The 16,953-nt window shown below is 43.0% G+C and overlaps 1 protein-coding gene across 1 annotated transcript in view; it reads right to left on the bottom strand.

Moving 5' to 3' along the window:
• The window catches only part of GRIN2D (glutamate ionotropic receptor NMDA type subunit 2D), a 1,088,828-nt gene that overhangs the window by 99,229 nt on the left and 972,646 nt on the right, over window positions 1-16,953 (bottom strand). The gene's annotated exons all lie outside the window — the stretch shown is intronic.

Here is a 16,953-nt window from a genome sequence, read left to right as displayed (position 1 = left end):
GCCTTGAGTAGCGGACATTTTATTATTGTTCTATCATTAAACCTTTTTTCCATTTTTTTATATATTTTTTATATATTTTTATGCGTGCTGTTTTTTGGACTATATTTTTTTCACGGCATTGTATGTATGCACATATTTATATTATTTTGAATTTGTGTATTTTATTTGAGTGGCACGATTTGCGCAGGACCCACCCCTTTATATTCATTATTTGATAGTTTGTGCTCACTATTTTGTCCTGCTGCATTTTTTAGTTAGCATTTGCACTTTATATCACTCAGGCTCTTTTTCACAGCATCTGTGTTTCATTATATCTGATTTTGGATTTTGTTCCACTTTAGTCACTTATTACCACTTAGCGGCGCGAAGGCTGACCACTTTTACAGTGTTGTGCCACCACTACCGCCTGAGGCCCAATTTTTATGCCCCTGTTTAACAGGGGCACTCAATTACAATTCTTGATATACTATTTCACAGCAGGGCCCGTTCCAGTGCCCACCAAGAGTAACTGTGAGGGCCTACAGTGTTCTGGTACCACCAACACCTAAGGCTCAATTTTCCTCAGAGTGTATAGGGCAGGCCATATAGTATAGGTTGTCCCTTATTTTCAAACTTACAAATGACTGCTACTTAGAAACGGAAGGAGACAACAGGAAGTGGGTGGAAATCTACCCCTAGGAAGGGAAATTCTCTCCAGTAAGAGGTATTATGGGAAAAAGGTGTCTCCCCATTGATGCTTTATCACCAATCCTTGTTTCCCTAATAACCCAAAATTTTCTAAATCCAATTGTCATTTGGACAGAAAGTGAGGTGAAATCTTCTGAACAGGGGCACAGAGAGCAAAACAAATGTTACAGGGGTGATGATAACCCTTCCCTATGTTATCCAAAAAAGCTTAAAAAATGTATTTTTTGGCTGGAGCTACACTTACAAAATGTACCTTTTCCAAATTACAAACAGATTCAACTTAAGAACAAACCTACAGTCCCTATTCTGTTTGTAACCCAGGGACTGTCTCTATACTGCTGCTGTTCAGAGTATATAAGGCCTGGGGGCCCCACGCTTTTTTTTTAAGTTGGGTGTGGGGTTCCCCTTAACCCCCCTAGCGGTAATCCCGAGTCTGGCTCGGGGTAGGAATATACTGACAGGAGCGGTAACCCCGAGCCAGACTCGGGATGGCTTCGCTCGATGCAGGGGAGGACACAGGGAGCGTTACTCACCTTGTCCCCTGGATCCAGCGATGTCTGCCGCGCTGTGCGATCGAGCTGTCCTCCGCTCGATTCACAGTGCCGAATGCCGCCGAGCTCCATTCCCTGCGACGTTACAGCACACGGGAGCGGAGAACGGCGGCAAATTCAAAAAAGTTAAAACACACTAAACACACACAGCACTGTAATCTTACAGATTACAGTGCTGTATTAAAAAATACACACCCCCTTTGTCCCTAGTGGTCTGTGCAATGCCCTGCATGCACTTTTATATTATAAATACTGTTTTTTACTGCCTGGAATTTGGAGATTGTCCATAGCAACCAAAAAGTGTCAATTTTTTAGTGTTTTAGGATTTTATTACATTATTGAATAATTTTTATTATTCTTTATTATATTATAAACTTTATCATACCCGGGATGTCTGCTAGACTCTGGCTTCAACAGATTTAAGAGCGTTATTCCTAACAATTACAGGACTACAAAATAAAAGCCAGATTTCCGTGCAAAATAATTGTACCGCTTTCAGCACCTAATTCCAGACTGAATCATACCGCCAGGGAGGTTAATATCCATACCAGACCCAAAGGGCCTGGTAATGGGCTGGGGGGCAACATTATATTACATCTGCAAGCAGTTTTAAATTCCTTTTTTTCCTTTAGATATGTCATTTTGTGCAGGGACTGTTCTAAACACGGGAAAATGTGCCACTTTACCACTTTACAGGCCTACCCCCCGGCACGATATTGAAAGAACTATTTCACTTTTATTGTTTCACTTTAGCCATTATTAAAATCACTGCTCTGGAAAAAACGCAATTTTTAAAACTTTTTTTCGCATTGATACATGTCCCCTGGGGAAGGATCTGGGTCCCCAAACACTTTTTATGACAATAACTTACATATTAGCCTTTAAAATTAGCACTTTCGATTTTTCAAGCTCGAGTCCCATAGACTTTAACGGTGTTCGCGTGTTCACACAAATTTTTTGCCTGTTAGCATGTTCTGCCGCGAACCAGGGGGTGTTTGGATCATCCTTAATTACATGTATATTGCTGTAAGGGCTCACATTACAATTAGCTTTTTTAAAGGACTGTATCCACCACACAATAAAGGGGCCCAACCGGTAAAGAGAATTGAGATTATGTGTTTAACATATATTTATATTTATATATATATACCATATATATATTATTTTTCTTTTTTTTTTTCTTAGGGCATATATCTGCTCCTTTCCATATTGCACATATAATCCATATAATCGCCAATCTCTTGAACAGTTGGGCCCTTTTCTTATGTGGCAGCTATGGTCCTTTAACTCTGGGAACAAGCTACCGTATATACTCGAGTATAGGCCGACCCGAATATAAGCCGAGGCCCCCAATTTACCCCCAAAAAACTGGAAAAAAATTATTGACTCGTGTATAAGCCGAGGGTGAGACATGCCTGTCCATCCCTGTGTGTCCGTCCATCCCTGTGGGTCCATCCATCCCTGTGTGTGTGTCCATGCATCCGTGTGTGTGTGTGTGTGTGTGTGTCCATGCATCTGTGTGTGTGTGTGTGTGTGTGTGTGTGTGTGTGTGTGTGTGTGTGTGTGTGTGTGTGTGTGTGTCCGTGCAGCCTACCTGTGTCCAGCCTGCCTGTGTCCGTCCAGCCTGCGTCCCGTCCAGCCTGCGTCCCGTCCAGCCTGCGTCCCGTCCAGCCTGCGTCCCGTCCCGGCCCGGCCCGTCCCGGCCCGGCCCGTCCCGTCCCGAGCCGAGCCTCCGTCCTTCAGCTCTTCGTCGGCGGCCATTCTAGGATTCAAAAGCCGCGCCTCCGTCGGTGATAGGCGGAACACTCAATTTCCCACTGACTGCTGTTCCGCCTATCGGATGTCCGTGATAGGCGGAACACTCAATTTCCCAGCAGCCTGTGTTCCGCCTATCACGGGCATCGTCTCATCCTCGTCCGTAGTACGAGGATGAGACGATGCCCGTGATAGGCGGAACACAGGCTGCTGGGAAATTCAGTGTTCCGCCTATCACAGGCGAAGGCGGAGCCGGAGGCGCGGCTTTTGAATTCTAGAATGGCCGCTGTCTGTCTGCTCGACACGCTGATCGAGCGGGCAGACAGCGATGACTCGAGTATAAGCCGAGGGGGGCACTTTCAGCCTCAAAAAAGAGGCTGAAAATCTCGGCTTATACTCGAGTATATACGGTACATGCAATGTGACAGCAGTTAATTATTATTATTATTATACACAATTTATATAGCGCCAACGGTTTACTCATCACTTTACAATGTATAAGGGGGGACAACACAATTACAGTACAATACAAAAGGTACAGGAGGGCCCTGCTCATAGAGCTTACATTCTAAAGGGAGGGGGTGGTGGTACAAAAGGTAATAGCTGCAGAGAATGATATGATGGGGTGGCTCGGGGACAGTTGTTAGGTGGGTGTGGGATAGGCTTCCCTGAATAAATGAGTTTTCAGGGCTCTCCTAAAGGTGGACAGGGTAGGGGCTGATCGGACAGACTGGGGCAAGGAGTTCCAGAGGATGGGATAGGCTCTGGAGAAGTTTTGAAGGCGAGCATGAGAGGAGGTATCAAGGGAGCTAGAAAGCAGGAGGCCCTGGGAGGAGCGGAGGATCGGAGGGGATGATTTGGGCAATATGTGCAGATGAGATTGGTGATATAGATGGGGGTGATGTTGTGGATGGCTTTGTATGTTATGGTTAGCATTTTGAATTTTAGGGGTAGGGGAAGCCAGTGAAGGGATTGGCAGAGATTAGTCTAGCAGCAGCATTCATAATAATATTATGTTAATATTATGTTAATAAAAAAGTTAATATTAATGTGTAGATATATACTTTACTGATTGCATGATGTACTTGATGCTGTATGTATTGATGCTCATTGTGGCTTAGCTTGTAACTTTAGAGATATATGCCAGATCTCCTTGAGGCAGCAGACTTTTGTCCTGCTTTTCCCTATGACCAACTTGGGATATGGCTACCAAAAATATACGTTTTTATTATCCTTTGGTGTGGTACCTCTAAAGTCCTAGTCATATTTTTGTGAGGGATTGTTTTGTTTTTCAGTGTCTTGTTATAGGGGGCCTTTGTTTAATCTCCTACCCAGTTTTTCTTGTATACCGTACTGAATCTTGTCACTTTTTGGTGCTTTTTGAAGGCTAATTGCAAGCTATTGTTAAAAAAAGGCATGGACAACTGGGCACTACCATGGGAAACATTTGATAATGTCAAAGCAAATGTTTTAAAATAGGGGAGAGGGTCTATTAATGTGGTTTGAATGGCAACACTAAAAATATAGACATCCTTTGAATGACATGCTTGAGGGATGCCTTAACCACTTACAGACCGGACCATTTTGCTGGTCAAAGACCAGACCACTTTTTGTGATTCGGCACTGCGTCGCTTTAACTGACAATTGTGCGGTCGTGCGACGTGGCTCCCAAACAAAATTGATGTCCTTTTTTCCCCACAAATAGAGCTTTCTTTTGGTGGTATTTGATCACCTCTGCGGTTTTTATTTTTTGCGCTATAAACAAAAATAGAGCGACAATTTTGAAAAAAACGCATTATTTTTTACTTTTTGTTATAATAAATATCCCCCAAAAATATATAAAAAAACATTTTTTTCCCTCAGTTTAGGCCGATACGTATTCTTCTACATATTTTTGGTAAAAAAATCGCAATAAGCGATTATTGATTGGTTTGCGCAAAAGTTATAGCGTTTACAAAATAGGGATAGTTTTATAGCATTTTTATTAATAATGTTTTATTATTTTTTTTTTACTAGTAATGGCGGCGATCAGCGATTTTTATTGTGACTGCAACATTGTGGGGGACACATCGGATATTTTTGACACATTTTTGGGACCATTGTCATTTATACATTAATCACTGCTATATAAATGCAGTGATTCCTGTGTAAATGACACTGGCAGTGAAGGGGTTAACCAGTGGGTGGCAGTGTAGGGGTTAAGTGTTCCTAGGGATGTGTTACTAACTGTGGGGGGGTTGGGATTTCATTTAGTGAACACTGATCTCTGCTCCAATCACATGGAGCAGAGATCAGCATCAATAGTTGCTAGGCAGAATGGAGAAATGCTGTTTACACGGCATTTCCTCCATTCATCTGTCCCGTGAGACGATCGCGGGTATGCCCGCGGCGATCGAGTCCGCGGGTCCCGCGACCGGACTCACGGCGGTCCCGACCAGCGTGGGGGCGCGCCGCCGGCGGCGCGCTCCCGATGGCAGGGCGGCATTGAAGATTGGACGTACCTGTACGCCAATATGCCTGCCCGTGCCATTCTGTCAACGTACATCGTCGTGCGCTGGTCGGGAACCGGTTAAAGCTGCATGTGAAGTTATGGAGTCAACCCTTTCAAAATAATATTAGAAAACAAAAATGATAGCAAATACCAAATTCCTGGCCAGCTAGTTTCATAGTTAGTCAGGTTGAAAAAAAAGACACAAGTTCAACCCCCAAAAAAATCATACAATCCCATATACACAATTCTCCACCCACAGTTGATCCAGAGGAGGGTAAAAAACCCCAGCAGAGCATGCGGCAATTTGCTATAGGAGGGGAAAACGTTCCTTCCTGATCCCTGAGAGGCAATCAGATTTTCTCTGGATCAACTGTTAGCACCCAGTTATATTAGGTACATTTAGGAAAGAATCCAGGCCTTTTTTTACAGCAATCTACTGAGCTTGCTAGAACCACCTCTGGAGGGATTCTATTCCACATTTTCACAGTTCTTACTGTGAAGAAACCTTTCCATATTTGGACATGAAATCTTCTTTCCTCTAACAGTAAAGAGTACCCCCTTGTCCTCTGTGATGACCTCAAAGTGGATAACTCAACAACAAGTTCACTATATGGACCACTTTTATATTTGCACATGTTGATCATATCACTCCTTAATCTCCTTTTATCAAGAGAGAATAAATTCAGTCCCTCTAATCTTTCCTCATAGCTGAGCTCTTCCATGCCATCAGTTTGGTGGCCCTTCTCTGCACTTTCTTCAGTTCCCCGATATCTTTTTTGAGAACTGGTGCCCAAAATTGAACAGCATATTCCATATGAGGTTTTACTAATGGTTTGTACAGGGGCATAATGATATCTCTCTTTCTGGAGTCCATATCTCTCTTAATACTAGAAAGAACTTTGCTTGCTTTGAAACCAGCAGTTTGGCATTGCATGCTATTATTGAGCTTATGATCTACCAAAATCCCCAGATCCTTCTCCACTATGGATTCCCCCAATTGAACTCCCCGTAGTTTGTATGATACAGGCATTTTCTTAGCCCCCAAATGCATGACTTTACATTTATCAACAATAAACCTCATTTGCCAATTCGTTTCCCAATTAGACAGCATTGAGGTTGGCTTGTAAATTTGGAGACATCCTGAAAGGACATTATTCCACTGCATAGCTTGGTGTCATCTGCAAAGACAGAAATGGTACTTTTAATCCCAGACACTATATCATTTATAAAGGTATTAAAAAGTAAGGGTCCCAACACTGTACCTTGGGGTACACCACTGATAACTTAGACCATTCAGAGTAAGAATCATTAACCACTACTCTCTGAATTAGTTTTTTTAGCCATTTTCCTATACCTTTACAGACTGATCTTTCCAAGCTTGTAGTCTTTACCATACATATTAGCCGTGTGTGGGGAACTGTGCATAATCCAAGTATACCAAGTCCACAGCCACTTCTCTGTCCCAGGTTATACTTACCTCTGCATAAAAAGAAATCAGGTTTGTTTGACAACTTCTGTCATTCATGAATCCATGGTGTCTGTTGCTAAAAATATTTTTTTTCCAGAAAGAACTTGTTTATGTGGTCTTTTATTAAACTCTCCAGTATCTTCATGATTATAGAGATTAAACAAACAGGTCTATAGTTACTTGGTAAAGACTTTTTAAATATGGGCACCACATTGGTCCTACGCCAATCCATTAGTACCATTCCTGTCATTAACGAGTCCCAAAAAATTAAAAACAATGGCATGACATGACAGAGCTCAATTCTTTTAGGATCAATGGGTAGATGCCATCTGGTCCAGTTGCTTTATCCACCTTTATTCTGTCTAAATATTTCTGGACTATTTGACTTTTGAGCCATTGTTGATCATTTAGGGTTGTGCCAATACCACCCTCATAATGGACATAAACTCCACCATGCTCCTTTATATATACAGAGCTGAAGAAAGTATTTAATGAATTAGCCTTCTCTTTGTCCCCAGTCGCCCACTCTAGATTATTTTATAAAGAGCTTACATGCTCAGACCTCACCTACTATTAATATATTTGAAGATTTTTTGGAGGTTTGTCCTACTATGTTTTGCAATCTGTCATTCGTTTTGAATTTTTGCATCCTTGATTTCCTTTTTAAATACTCTTATATTCTTTGTAGCATTTAAACGATGATAGTGTTCCTTCATTTTTATATTTTTTAAAAGTTATTTTCTTATTATTTATAGCCATTTTAACTTTGGTCACAGCTACCTAGATGTTCTTTTATATGAATATTGGTAATAAGCTCTGCATGGTTTGAGATTACCAGATCCTAGTGGCATTCTTAGTTGGAGCCTCAATAAACTGCACCATAAAATTGTCTTGTAATAGGTTTATAGATGTTTGCCCTTTAACTGTCCCAGAAGTGCCATTACTCCAGTCAAATTCCAAGGAATTACTCCAGTCCTGATTATCAATGTCTCAACCCTGGCAGCCCTTTTCATCTGTGCAAGGAGCTGAGTCTCCACCTCTTCATTAACACTGGCAGGTCTTTAACAATCTCCAATGATAACATTTTTAGTACGCACACACATGTACAGTTCCACCTATAATGCTTCAGACTCATCACACTCTCCATCAACTAGGTCCTCTTTCACACTCACTTTGAGATCACTTCTCACATAGAGACAGACACCACCACCCCTCCATTTTATCCTATATTTCTGAAAGAGAGAATAGCCAGACATATTAATAACTCAGCCATGAGAAGAATGAAGCCAAGATTCAGCAATACTAATTAGATCATAGTTCTCTTCATGCACCAGAGCTTCCAACTCATCTATTTTGCTTGCCAGACTTCTGGCATTGGTGAACAAACACTTTAATTCATTTTACCCTGTCTTTCCGAAAGAGAGCATTTTACCCTGTCTTTCTGAAAGAGAGCATAGCCAGGTATATTAATAACCCAGTCATGAGAAGAATGAAGCCAAGATTCAGCAATACTATTAGTTTGATCATAGTTCTCTTCATGCACTAGAGCTTCCAACTCACCTATTTTGCTTGGTAGACTTCTGGCATTGGTGAACAAACACTTCAATTCATTGTCACATTTTGAAAATGTATGTTGCATATTTTTTTATTTTAGTACAAATAGTACCATTTACAATGGTTGTTTGTAACATACGAACCTTCATCTGCCATAGCTCTCCCCCATCTTTCTCCATTCCACACACCAATAGGGGCTGACCCCATATGACCTGTCTTCCACATTATAATCTAATTCACCCTACCCCCTACAATCCCAGTTTAAATACTCCTCCAGCCTTCCCATAAACCTCTCCCCCAGCACAGTAGACCCCCTTCCATGTAGGTATCAATCATCTTTAGCATATAGGTTGCACCCCAATGAAAAGTCAGCCCAGTGCTCTAAAAACCCAAATCCCTCCTTCTTACATCAGGTCTCTAGCTATGCATTCAGCTCTATAATCTCCCCCTGTATTTCCTGTGTTGCACATGTCATAGGGAATATTTCCGAGTATATTTCAGAGACTATCACTTTGCAGCCTAGTTCTTTAAATTGGTTCTTAACCACTTGCCTACAAGGCACTTACACCCCCTTCCTGCCCAGACCATTTTTTCAGCTTTTAGAGCTGTCACACTTTGAATGACAATTGCGCAGTCATGCTACACTATACCCAAATTAAATTTTTATAATTTTCTTCACACAAATATAGCTTTCTTTTAGTGGTATTTAATCACTGCTGTTTTTTTATTTTTTACAAATTTTTTTAAAAAAGACCAACAATTGTTTAAAAAATATTTTTTTACTTAGTTTCTGTCAATAAATGTTGTAAATAAGTGATGTTTCTCCTTCACTGATGTGTGCTGATAAGGCAGCACTGATGGGCACTAATAGGCTGAACTGGTGGGCATTGATCAGGTGGCACTTATGGGAACTGATGACGCAGCACTTATGGGCACTGATTAGGTGGCACTGATAAGAAGGCACTAATATGCCACACTTATGGGCACTGATAGCTGGCACTGATATATGGCACTGGTGAGCACTGATAGGCGGCACTGATGTGCACTGTTAGACGGCATTGATGGGTACTGATAGGTGGCACTTATGGGCACTGACAGGTGGCATTGATAGGTGACACTGGCGGGCACTGATATGCAGCACAGATAGGCAGCACTGATGGGCACTGATGGGCATTGATGGGTGACACTGATGGGCGATACTGATGGGCATTGATGGACAGCAGTGATGGGCAGCACTGATAACCAGCACTGATAGCCAGCACTGACTGGTACAACTAATGGGCACTGATTGGTGGCACTTGTGGGCACTGATTGCTGGCACTGGTGGGCAATGGCGGCACTGATTGATGACACTGTTGTCACTCTAATGTAACCAGGGAACTGATGATCAATGCCCTGATTACTTGTTTTGTATCTCCCCTGCGAGGAGAAGCCGCTGATCACCTCTCCTCCCCACACACTCTGTCAGTGTGAGGCGAAAAGCACAGATTATCGGCATCTCCATGTTTACATGTGACTGGCTGTGATTTGTGAGAGCGGCCGTTCTGGGATGCCGTCAATTGAATGCATCCCAGAAATGATTGCATCCCAGAACGAGAGCCGCACCACCCGCCCCGCCAAAATTTGATGCAGGTCGGACGGCAACTGGTTAAGGAGCCTCCACCTTCCATATATTCTGTCATTGGTTCCAATGTGGACCAAGACAGCTGGTTCATGCCCAACCCCTCCCAGAAATGTATCAACCCAGTCCACCACATGCCAAACCCTGGCACCAGGCAGAAAGCCAACCATTTGGTTGAGGTGATCCTGGCAAAAAATTATTCTATCAGTCCTTCTAAATATAGAATCCCCTAATACCACCAACTGTCTAGGCCTACCTGCACTTCCCTCACCACCCTTACTAGATGGGCTGCTCTCTCGGATATTAGAGGGAGCAGTGACAGCTATGGCTGCCACCCCTGAGCTTGATACCCCCACATCTTCACACAACTTGGAAAATCTGTTAGGGTGCTCAAACCCAAGGCTGGCCTTCCTTTTCTGTGTGCCCCTAACATTCCCTCTAACTACATTAACCCATCTTTCTACCTGATAATCCTGATTTACCTTTCCACCCTCCCCATTAACCCTACTAGCCACCTGCTCAGACCCCCTTCAAGGTTGACAGTTCTGCCCAGTGTTGCAATTTGCACCTCCAGATCTCTAATGCAAGCTTCCTGAAGGGCAATCTGCTCACATCTTTTGCAGCGGTATCAATCCTGGAGCTGTTGCTCCATTGTTGTATACATGCGGCACACCTTCAATCTTGCTAGCACACATTTTCCCAGTTACAAAAAGTAATATTACTAACAGGAAATTTCAGATGTTACTTACAGGTTTGATGACTCCTGTTATAATCTCCTGTTTTCAACTCTGGTTTTTAACTCACCACTTAGTCCAGTTCCACTTGGTCTAAGTTCCAGCAAGCAAAAATGTGGCGAGCTCAAGGATGAGCAAGCTCAGAAATGAGTTCTACAGAAAGTTATATAGGTACTGTAGCACCTGTGACCAATTAACCACTTCCCTAATTAGTAGTCTGAGAGAAGGAATGAAAAAAAAGGCTTTATAAAAAGTGACAGAAAAAGGTGTTTAAAAGCTGCAAGGAAAGATGCCAAAAATACCCTAAAAAATGCAAACACAGCAATCACCAGCAGTCAAAAGCAAAACTGGTTTTTACTCTCCACTCGAATTTCCCACAGCTTGAGATTTCAACCAGAAAATCTGGCTTGTGTTTCTAAACTTTCCAGCTGCAGGGCCTAATTAATGACATCACACAGAATTCCTAGCAGGTTAAAATCAGTGGGCAGCGGGTTGTCATATAAGTGGGACAACATTGTCAGGCAGCAGATCATCATAGCACTACCAGCACAAAATGACAGATGCCAATATGGTTTGTTTACAAACAGCAACCAGCAAGGGACCTGTCATATTGAGGCAGTAGTGCTACCTTTACTAAAGGACAGATACCCAGCCTGTTGATATTTGTAAACAAACGAACAAATCAGAGATTCTGGGTGACACCATTGATCAAATATGGCCATAACCATATTTGGTCAATGATATCATTCAGGATCCTCAACTGGTTTGCTCTCAAACAGCAGTCAGTTGGGGATCGTTCATTTTATGGTGTTAGTTTAGTGGGTCAAGATCATCAGGATAGCAGGTTCTCATGGTGGCAAATCATCCTGATTGACACCACATCTACAGTGTTGGATGTCATGATTAATGCTGAATTCATAGAAGGGTACATTGCATACCTTTTTTAATGTAATTTTTAATAAAATTATGTCAAGGACTTCACCCAGGATCCCAGGCTGCTTTGTTTACAAGCAGAAACCAGCTGGAAATCTGTCATTTTGTAGCAGTAGTGCACCACAGCAACATTGTCATGTAACAGGGGACTGTAGAGGTGGGGCAACATCACAAGCAGTGGGTCATTGTGGTAGTGGGTCATGGTAAGCGACACTGTATTTACATTGTTGGACGACGTAATTAATGATGGATTTGCTATCACTAAAAGACAGATCCCTGGCTGGTTTGTTTACGAACAGCATCTGGGGATTTGTGGTGATGATCTGACTAAATCTGGCCAGACTAAGGTAAAAGCTCATCCCTAGTGGCTGCATTCGTTTTCTTTTTTTCAAGATTATTGCTCTTTATTTTTACCTGGTAAAAACACTCCCTGTCCCTGGTTAGCTATGTCCACTAATTCACTGTATCTATTCGGTAGGGATGAGCCGAACACCCCCCAGTTCCGTTTGCAGCAGAACATGCGAACAGGAAAAAAATGTGTTTGAACATGCGAACACCGTTAAAGTCTATGGGACACGAACATGAAAAATCAAAAGGCTAATTTTAAAGGCTTATATGCAAGTTACTGTCTTAAAAAGTGTTTGAGGATCCGGGCCTGCCCCAAGGGACATGTATCAATGCAAAAAAAATGTTTTTTTGGGAGTAGTGATTTTAACCACTTGCCGACCGCCTAACGCCGATGTACGTCATCAGAATGGCACGGGCAGGCATAAGCACGTAGATGTACGTGATTTGCCTCCCGCGGGTCGGGGGCCCGATCGGGCCCCCGCCCGGTGCCTGCGGCGGTCGGTTTTCGTTCGGGAGCGATCCCGGACGAGGGGACGGCCATTCATTCATGGCCACCCCCTCGCGATCGCTCCCGACGAATGGAAATCCCCGGTGACATCACTTCCTCTCCTGTAATGTAAACACAGGAGAGGAAGTGATGTATTCTCTCCTCCGTGTCGGTATTTTTCGTTCCGACACGGAGGAGAGCGGATCAGTGAGTTGCACCAACACATCCCACACACAGTAGAACATGCCAGGCACACTCACACCCCCCCTTTACCCCCCGATCACCCCCCCAATTACCCCTGCCCCCCAGTCACAGTGACACCAATGTCATTTTTTTTTTTTTTTTTTTTTTTTTGCATTGGTGTCATTTGTGACTGTAATAACTGTTAGGGCAGTTAGGGTTAGCCCCCTTTAGTTCTAATGTACCCCCCTAACCCCCCCAATAAAGGTTTAACCCCGTGATCACCCCCCGTCGCCAGTGTCACTAAGGCTGGGTTCACATTGCAGCGGTTTATGAGAACGAATGTGATTCGCACCGCACTGCAGTGCAAATCACATCCGATCTCTGTGCGATTCGAGTTCAGCCATTCGCCGCACCCGCCGCACCCGCCACACCCGCCGCACCCGCCGCAAATTCGCACGGGACCCTTTTTTTGGCCCGCAGCAGAATCGGATCGCATGGGTGTTCACACCATGCGATCCGAGTTTGCAGATCGCACTGCGATATGCGAACTGATCTGGGGGTGTCAGTAACATTTCACTGACACTCCCAGCAGTTCGCATAGGGCAGTGTGAACTGCCGCCGGGAGGCATGCGATGCGGGAACCCGCCGCGGATTCGCGGCGTTTCCGCATCGCTCCAGTGTGAACCCAGCCTAATAAGCGATCATTTTTCTGATCGCCGTATTAGTGTCACAGGTGACGCTAGTTAGGCAGGTAGGTATTTAGGTTCGCCGCAGCTTTTTATAGCGCTAGGGACCCCCATATACTACCGCATAAAGCCCCCTGATTGCCCCCTAGTTAACCCTTTCACCAGTGATCACCATATAACTGTTACAGGTGACGCTGGTTGGTTAGTTATTTTTTTATAGTTTCAGGGCACCCGCCATTTATTACCTAATAAAGGTTTAACCCCCTGATCACCCGGCAGGTGTCATTTGTGACTAATAACTATTAGGGCAGTTAGGGTTAGCCCCCTTTAGTTCTAAGGTACCCCCCTAACCCCCCCAATAAAGGTTTAACCCCGTGATCACCCCCCGTCGCCAGTGTCACTAAGGCTGGGTTCACATTGCAGCGGTTTATGAGAACGGATGTGATTCGCACCGCACTGCAGTGCAAATCACATCCGATCTCTGTGCGATTCGAGTTCAGCTATACAGATAGTATGGCTGAATTCGTGTCGCACCCGCCGCACCCGCCGCAAACTCGCACGGGACCCTTTTTTTGGTCCGCAGCAGAATCGGATCGCATGGGTGTTCACACCATGCGATCCAAGTTTGCAGATCGCACTGCGATATGCGAACTGATCTGGGGGTGTCATTAACATTTCACTGACACTCCCAGCAGTTCGCATAGGGCAGTGTGAACTGCCGCCGGGAGGCATGCGATGCGGGAACCCGCCGCGCATTCGTGGCGTTCCCGCATCGCTCCAGTGTGAACCCAGCCTAATAAGCGATCGTTTTTCTGATCGCTGTATTAGTGTCACAGGTGACGCTAGTTAGGCAGGTAGGTATTTAGGTTCGCCGCAGCTTTTTATAGCGCCAGGGACCCCCATATACTACCGCATAAAGCCCCCTGATTGCCCCCTAGTTAACCCTTTCACCAGTGATCACCATATAACTGTTACAGGTGACGCTGGTTGGTTAGTTATTTTTTTATAGTTTCAGGGCACCCGCCATTTATTACCTAGTCTCACTAGTGTACCCCTAAATTTAGGGGTGTCTACTTTCTAAAATGGGGTCATTTGGGGGGGGGGGTTTGTGCCATCTTGGCATTTTATGGCCTTCAAAACTGTAACGCCCTTAGAAAGCCTGAAGGCGGTGCTTGGTTTTTGGGGCCCCGTACGCGGCTAGGCTCCCAAAAAGTCCCACATATGTGGTATCCCCGTACTCAGGAGAAGCAGCAGAATTTATTTTGGGGTGTCATTTCACATATGCCCATGGCATGCGTGAGCAATATATCATTTAGTGACAACTTTGTGAAAAAAAAAAAAAGTTTGTAATTTTCCCGCAACTTGTGGCAAAATATAAAATATTCCATGGACTCAACATGCCTCTCAGCAAATAGCTTGGGGTGTCTACTTTCTAAAATGGGGTCATTTGTGGGGGTTTTGTGCCATCTTGGCATTTTATGGCCTTCAAAACTGTAATAGGTAGTGAGAAGTGAACTCAAAAAATTACGCCCTTAGAAAGCCTGAAGGCGGTGCTTGGTTTTCGGGGCCCCGTACGCGGCTAGGCTCCCAAAAAGTCCCACATATGTGGTATCCCCGTACTCAGGAGAAGCAGCAGAATTTATTTTGGGGTGTCATTTCACATATGCCCATGGCATGCATGAGCAATATATCATTTAGTGACAACTTTGTGAAAAAAAAAAAAAAAAAAAAAAAGTTTGTAATTTTCCCGCAACTTGTGGCAAAATATAAAATATTCCATGGACTCAACATGCCTCTCAGCAAATAGCTTGGGGTGTCTACTTTCTAAAATGGGGTCATTTGTGGGGGTTTTGTGCCATCTTGGCATTTTATGGCCTTCAAAACTGTAATAGGTAGTGAGGCGTGAAATCAAAAATTTACGCCCTTAGAAAGCCTGAAGGCGGTGCTTGGTTTTCGGGGCCCTGTACGCGGCTAGGCTCCCAAAAAGTCCCACATATGTGGTATCCCCGTACTCAGGAGAAGCAGCAGAATTTATTTTGGGGTGTCATTTCACATACGCCCATAGCATGTGTGAGCAATATATCATTTAGTGACAACTTTGTGTAAAAAAAAAAAAAAAATTTTTTTTTTGTCATTATTCAATCGCTTGAGGCAAAAAAATAAAATATTCAATGGGCTCAACATGCCTCTTATCAATTTCCTTAGGGGGTCTACTTTCCAAAATGGGGTCATTTGGGGGGGTTTTGTACTGCCCTGTCATTTTAGCACCTCAAGAAATGAGATAGGCAGTCGTAAACTAAAAGCTGCGTAAATTCCAGAAAACGTACCTTAGTTTGTAGATGTGACAACTTTTGCGCAAACCAATAAATATACAATTATTGACTTTTTTTTTACCAAAGACATGTGGCTGAATACATTTTGTCCTAAATGTATGACTAAAATTGAGTTTATTGGATTTTTCTAATAACAAAAAGTAGAAAATATCATTTTTTTTCAAAATTTGCGGTCTTTTTACGTTTATATCGCAAAAAATAAAAATCGCAGAGGCAATCAAATACCATCAAAAGAAAGCTCTATTTGTGGGAAGAAAAGGACGCAAATTTTGTTTGGGTACAACATTGCATGACCGCGCAATTACCAGTTAAAGCAGCGCAGTGCCAAAGTGTAAAAAGACCTCTGGTCATTTACCAGCAAAATGGTCCGGTCTGAAAGTGGTTAATAATGCTTAAAGTGAAACAATAAAAGTGTAATATTCCTTTAAATTTTGTACCTGGTGGGTGTATGCCTGTAAAGTGGCGCATGTTTCCTGTGTTTAGAACAGTCCGAGAGCAAAATGACATTTCTAAAGGAAAAAAGTAATCTAAAAGTACTCGCGTCTATAATGAATTGTCGGTCTCAGCAATACACATAAAAGTTCATTGATAAAAACATCATGGGTTTCCCCCACAGGACATTGTTAAGCATTATTAAATCATTGCTCCCTAAAAAACTTACGCTTTTAAAACTTTTTTTTCTTTTTTTTTTCTCCCATAGACTTTTAAAGGGGGTTTTGTGACTTACAAATTTGACACAAACAACCCCAAATTGTTCACTATTCGGGGAACAGGCGAACACCTGATGTATGAGTCAAACTTACGTTCAACGCGAACATCAGGCTCATCCCTACTATTCGGGAAACCAAGATTGTCACCCATGCTGAACATAAACAATGTCTACTTTTATTCTTTTCCATCATAAGGAGGGCAGTAACATTGGTAGTTTACACTAAAAAATATATTATTTTTGCTTCCTGTTCAGCTCAAAGAAAGTTACAATGTCACGGCATTTCATGCAAGATCAACTGGTATTTTCAGTTCTTGTTAAAAACATTTTAGTTTAGAAAAACTAATGCAGCTAATACATCTAAAAATTGATAAGCTGCAAATTATGAACATTTTGTTATTGAATTTAGAAAA

Source organism: Lithobates pipiens, unplaced genomic scaffold (genome assembly GCF_037356315.1).
Source record: "Lithobates pipiens isolate NorthernLeopardFrog02 unplaced genomic scaffold, aLitPip1_a1.2 Scaffold_27, whole genome shotgun sequence".
In the NCBI taxonomy this organism is placed as follows: Eukaryota; Metazoa; Chordata; class Amphibia; order Anura; family Ranidae; genus Lithobates; species Lithobates pipiens.
This window is presented reverse-complemented; position numbering and strand designations above follow the sequence as displayed.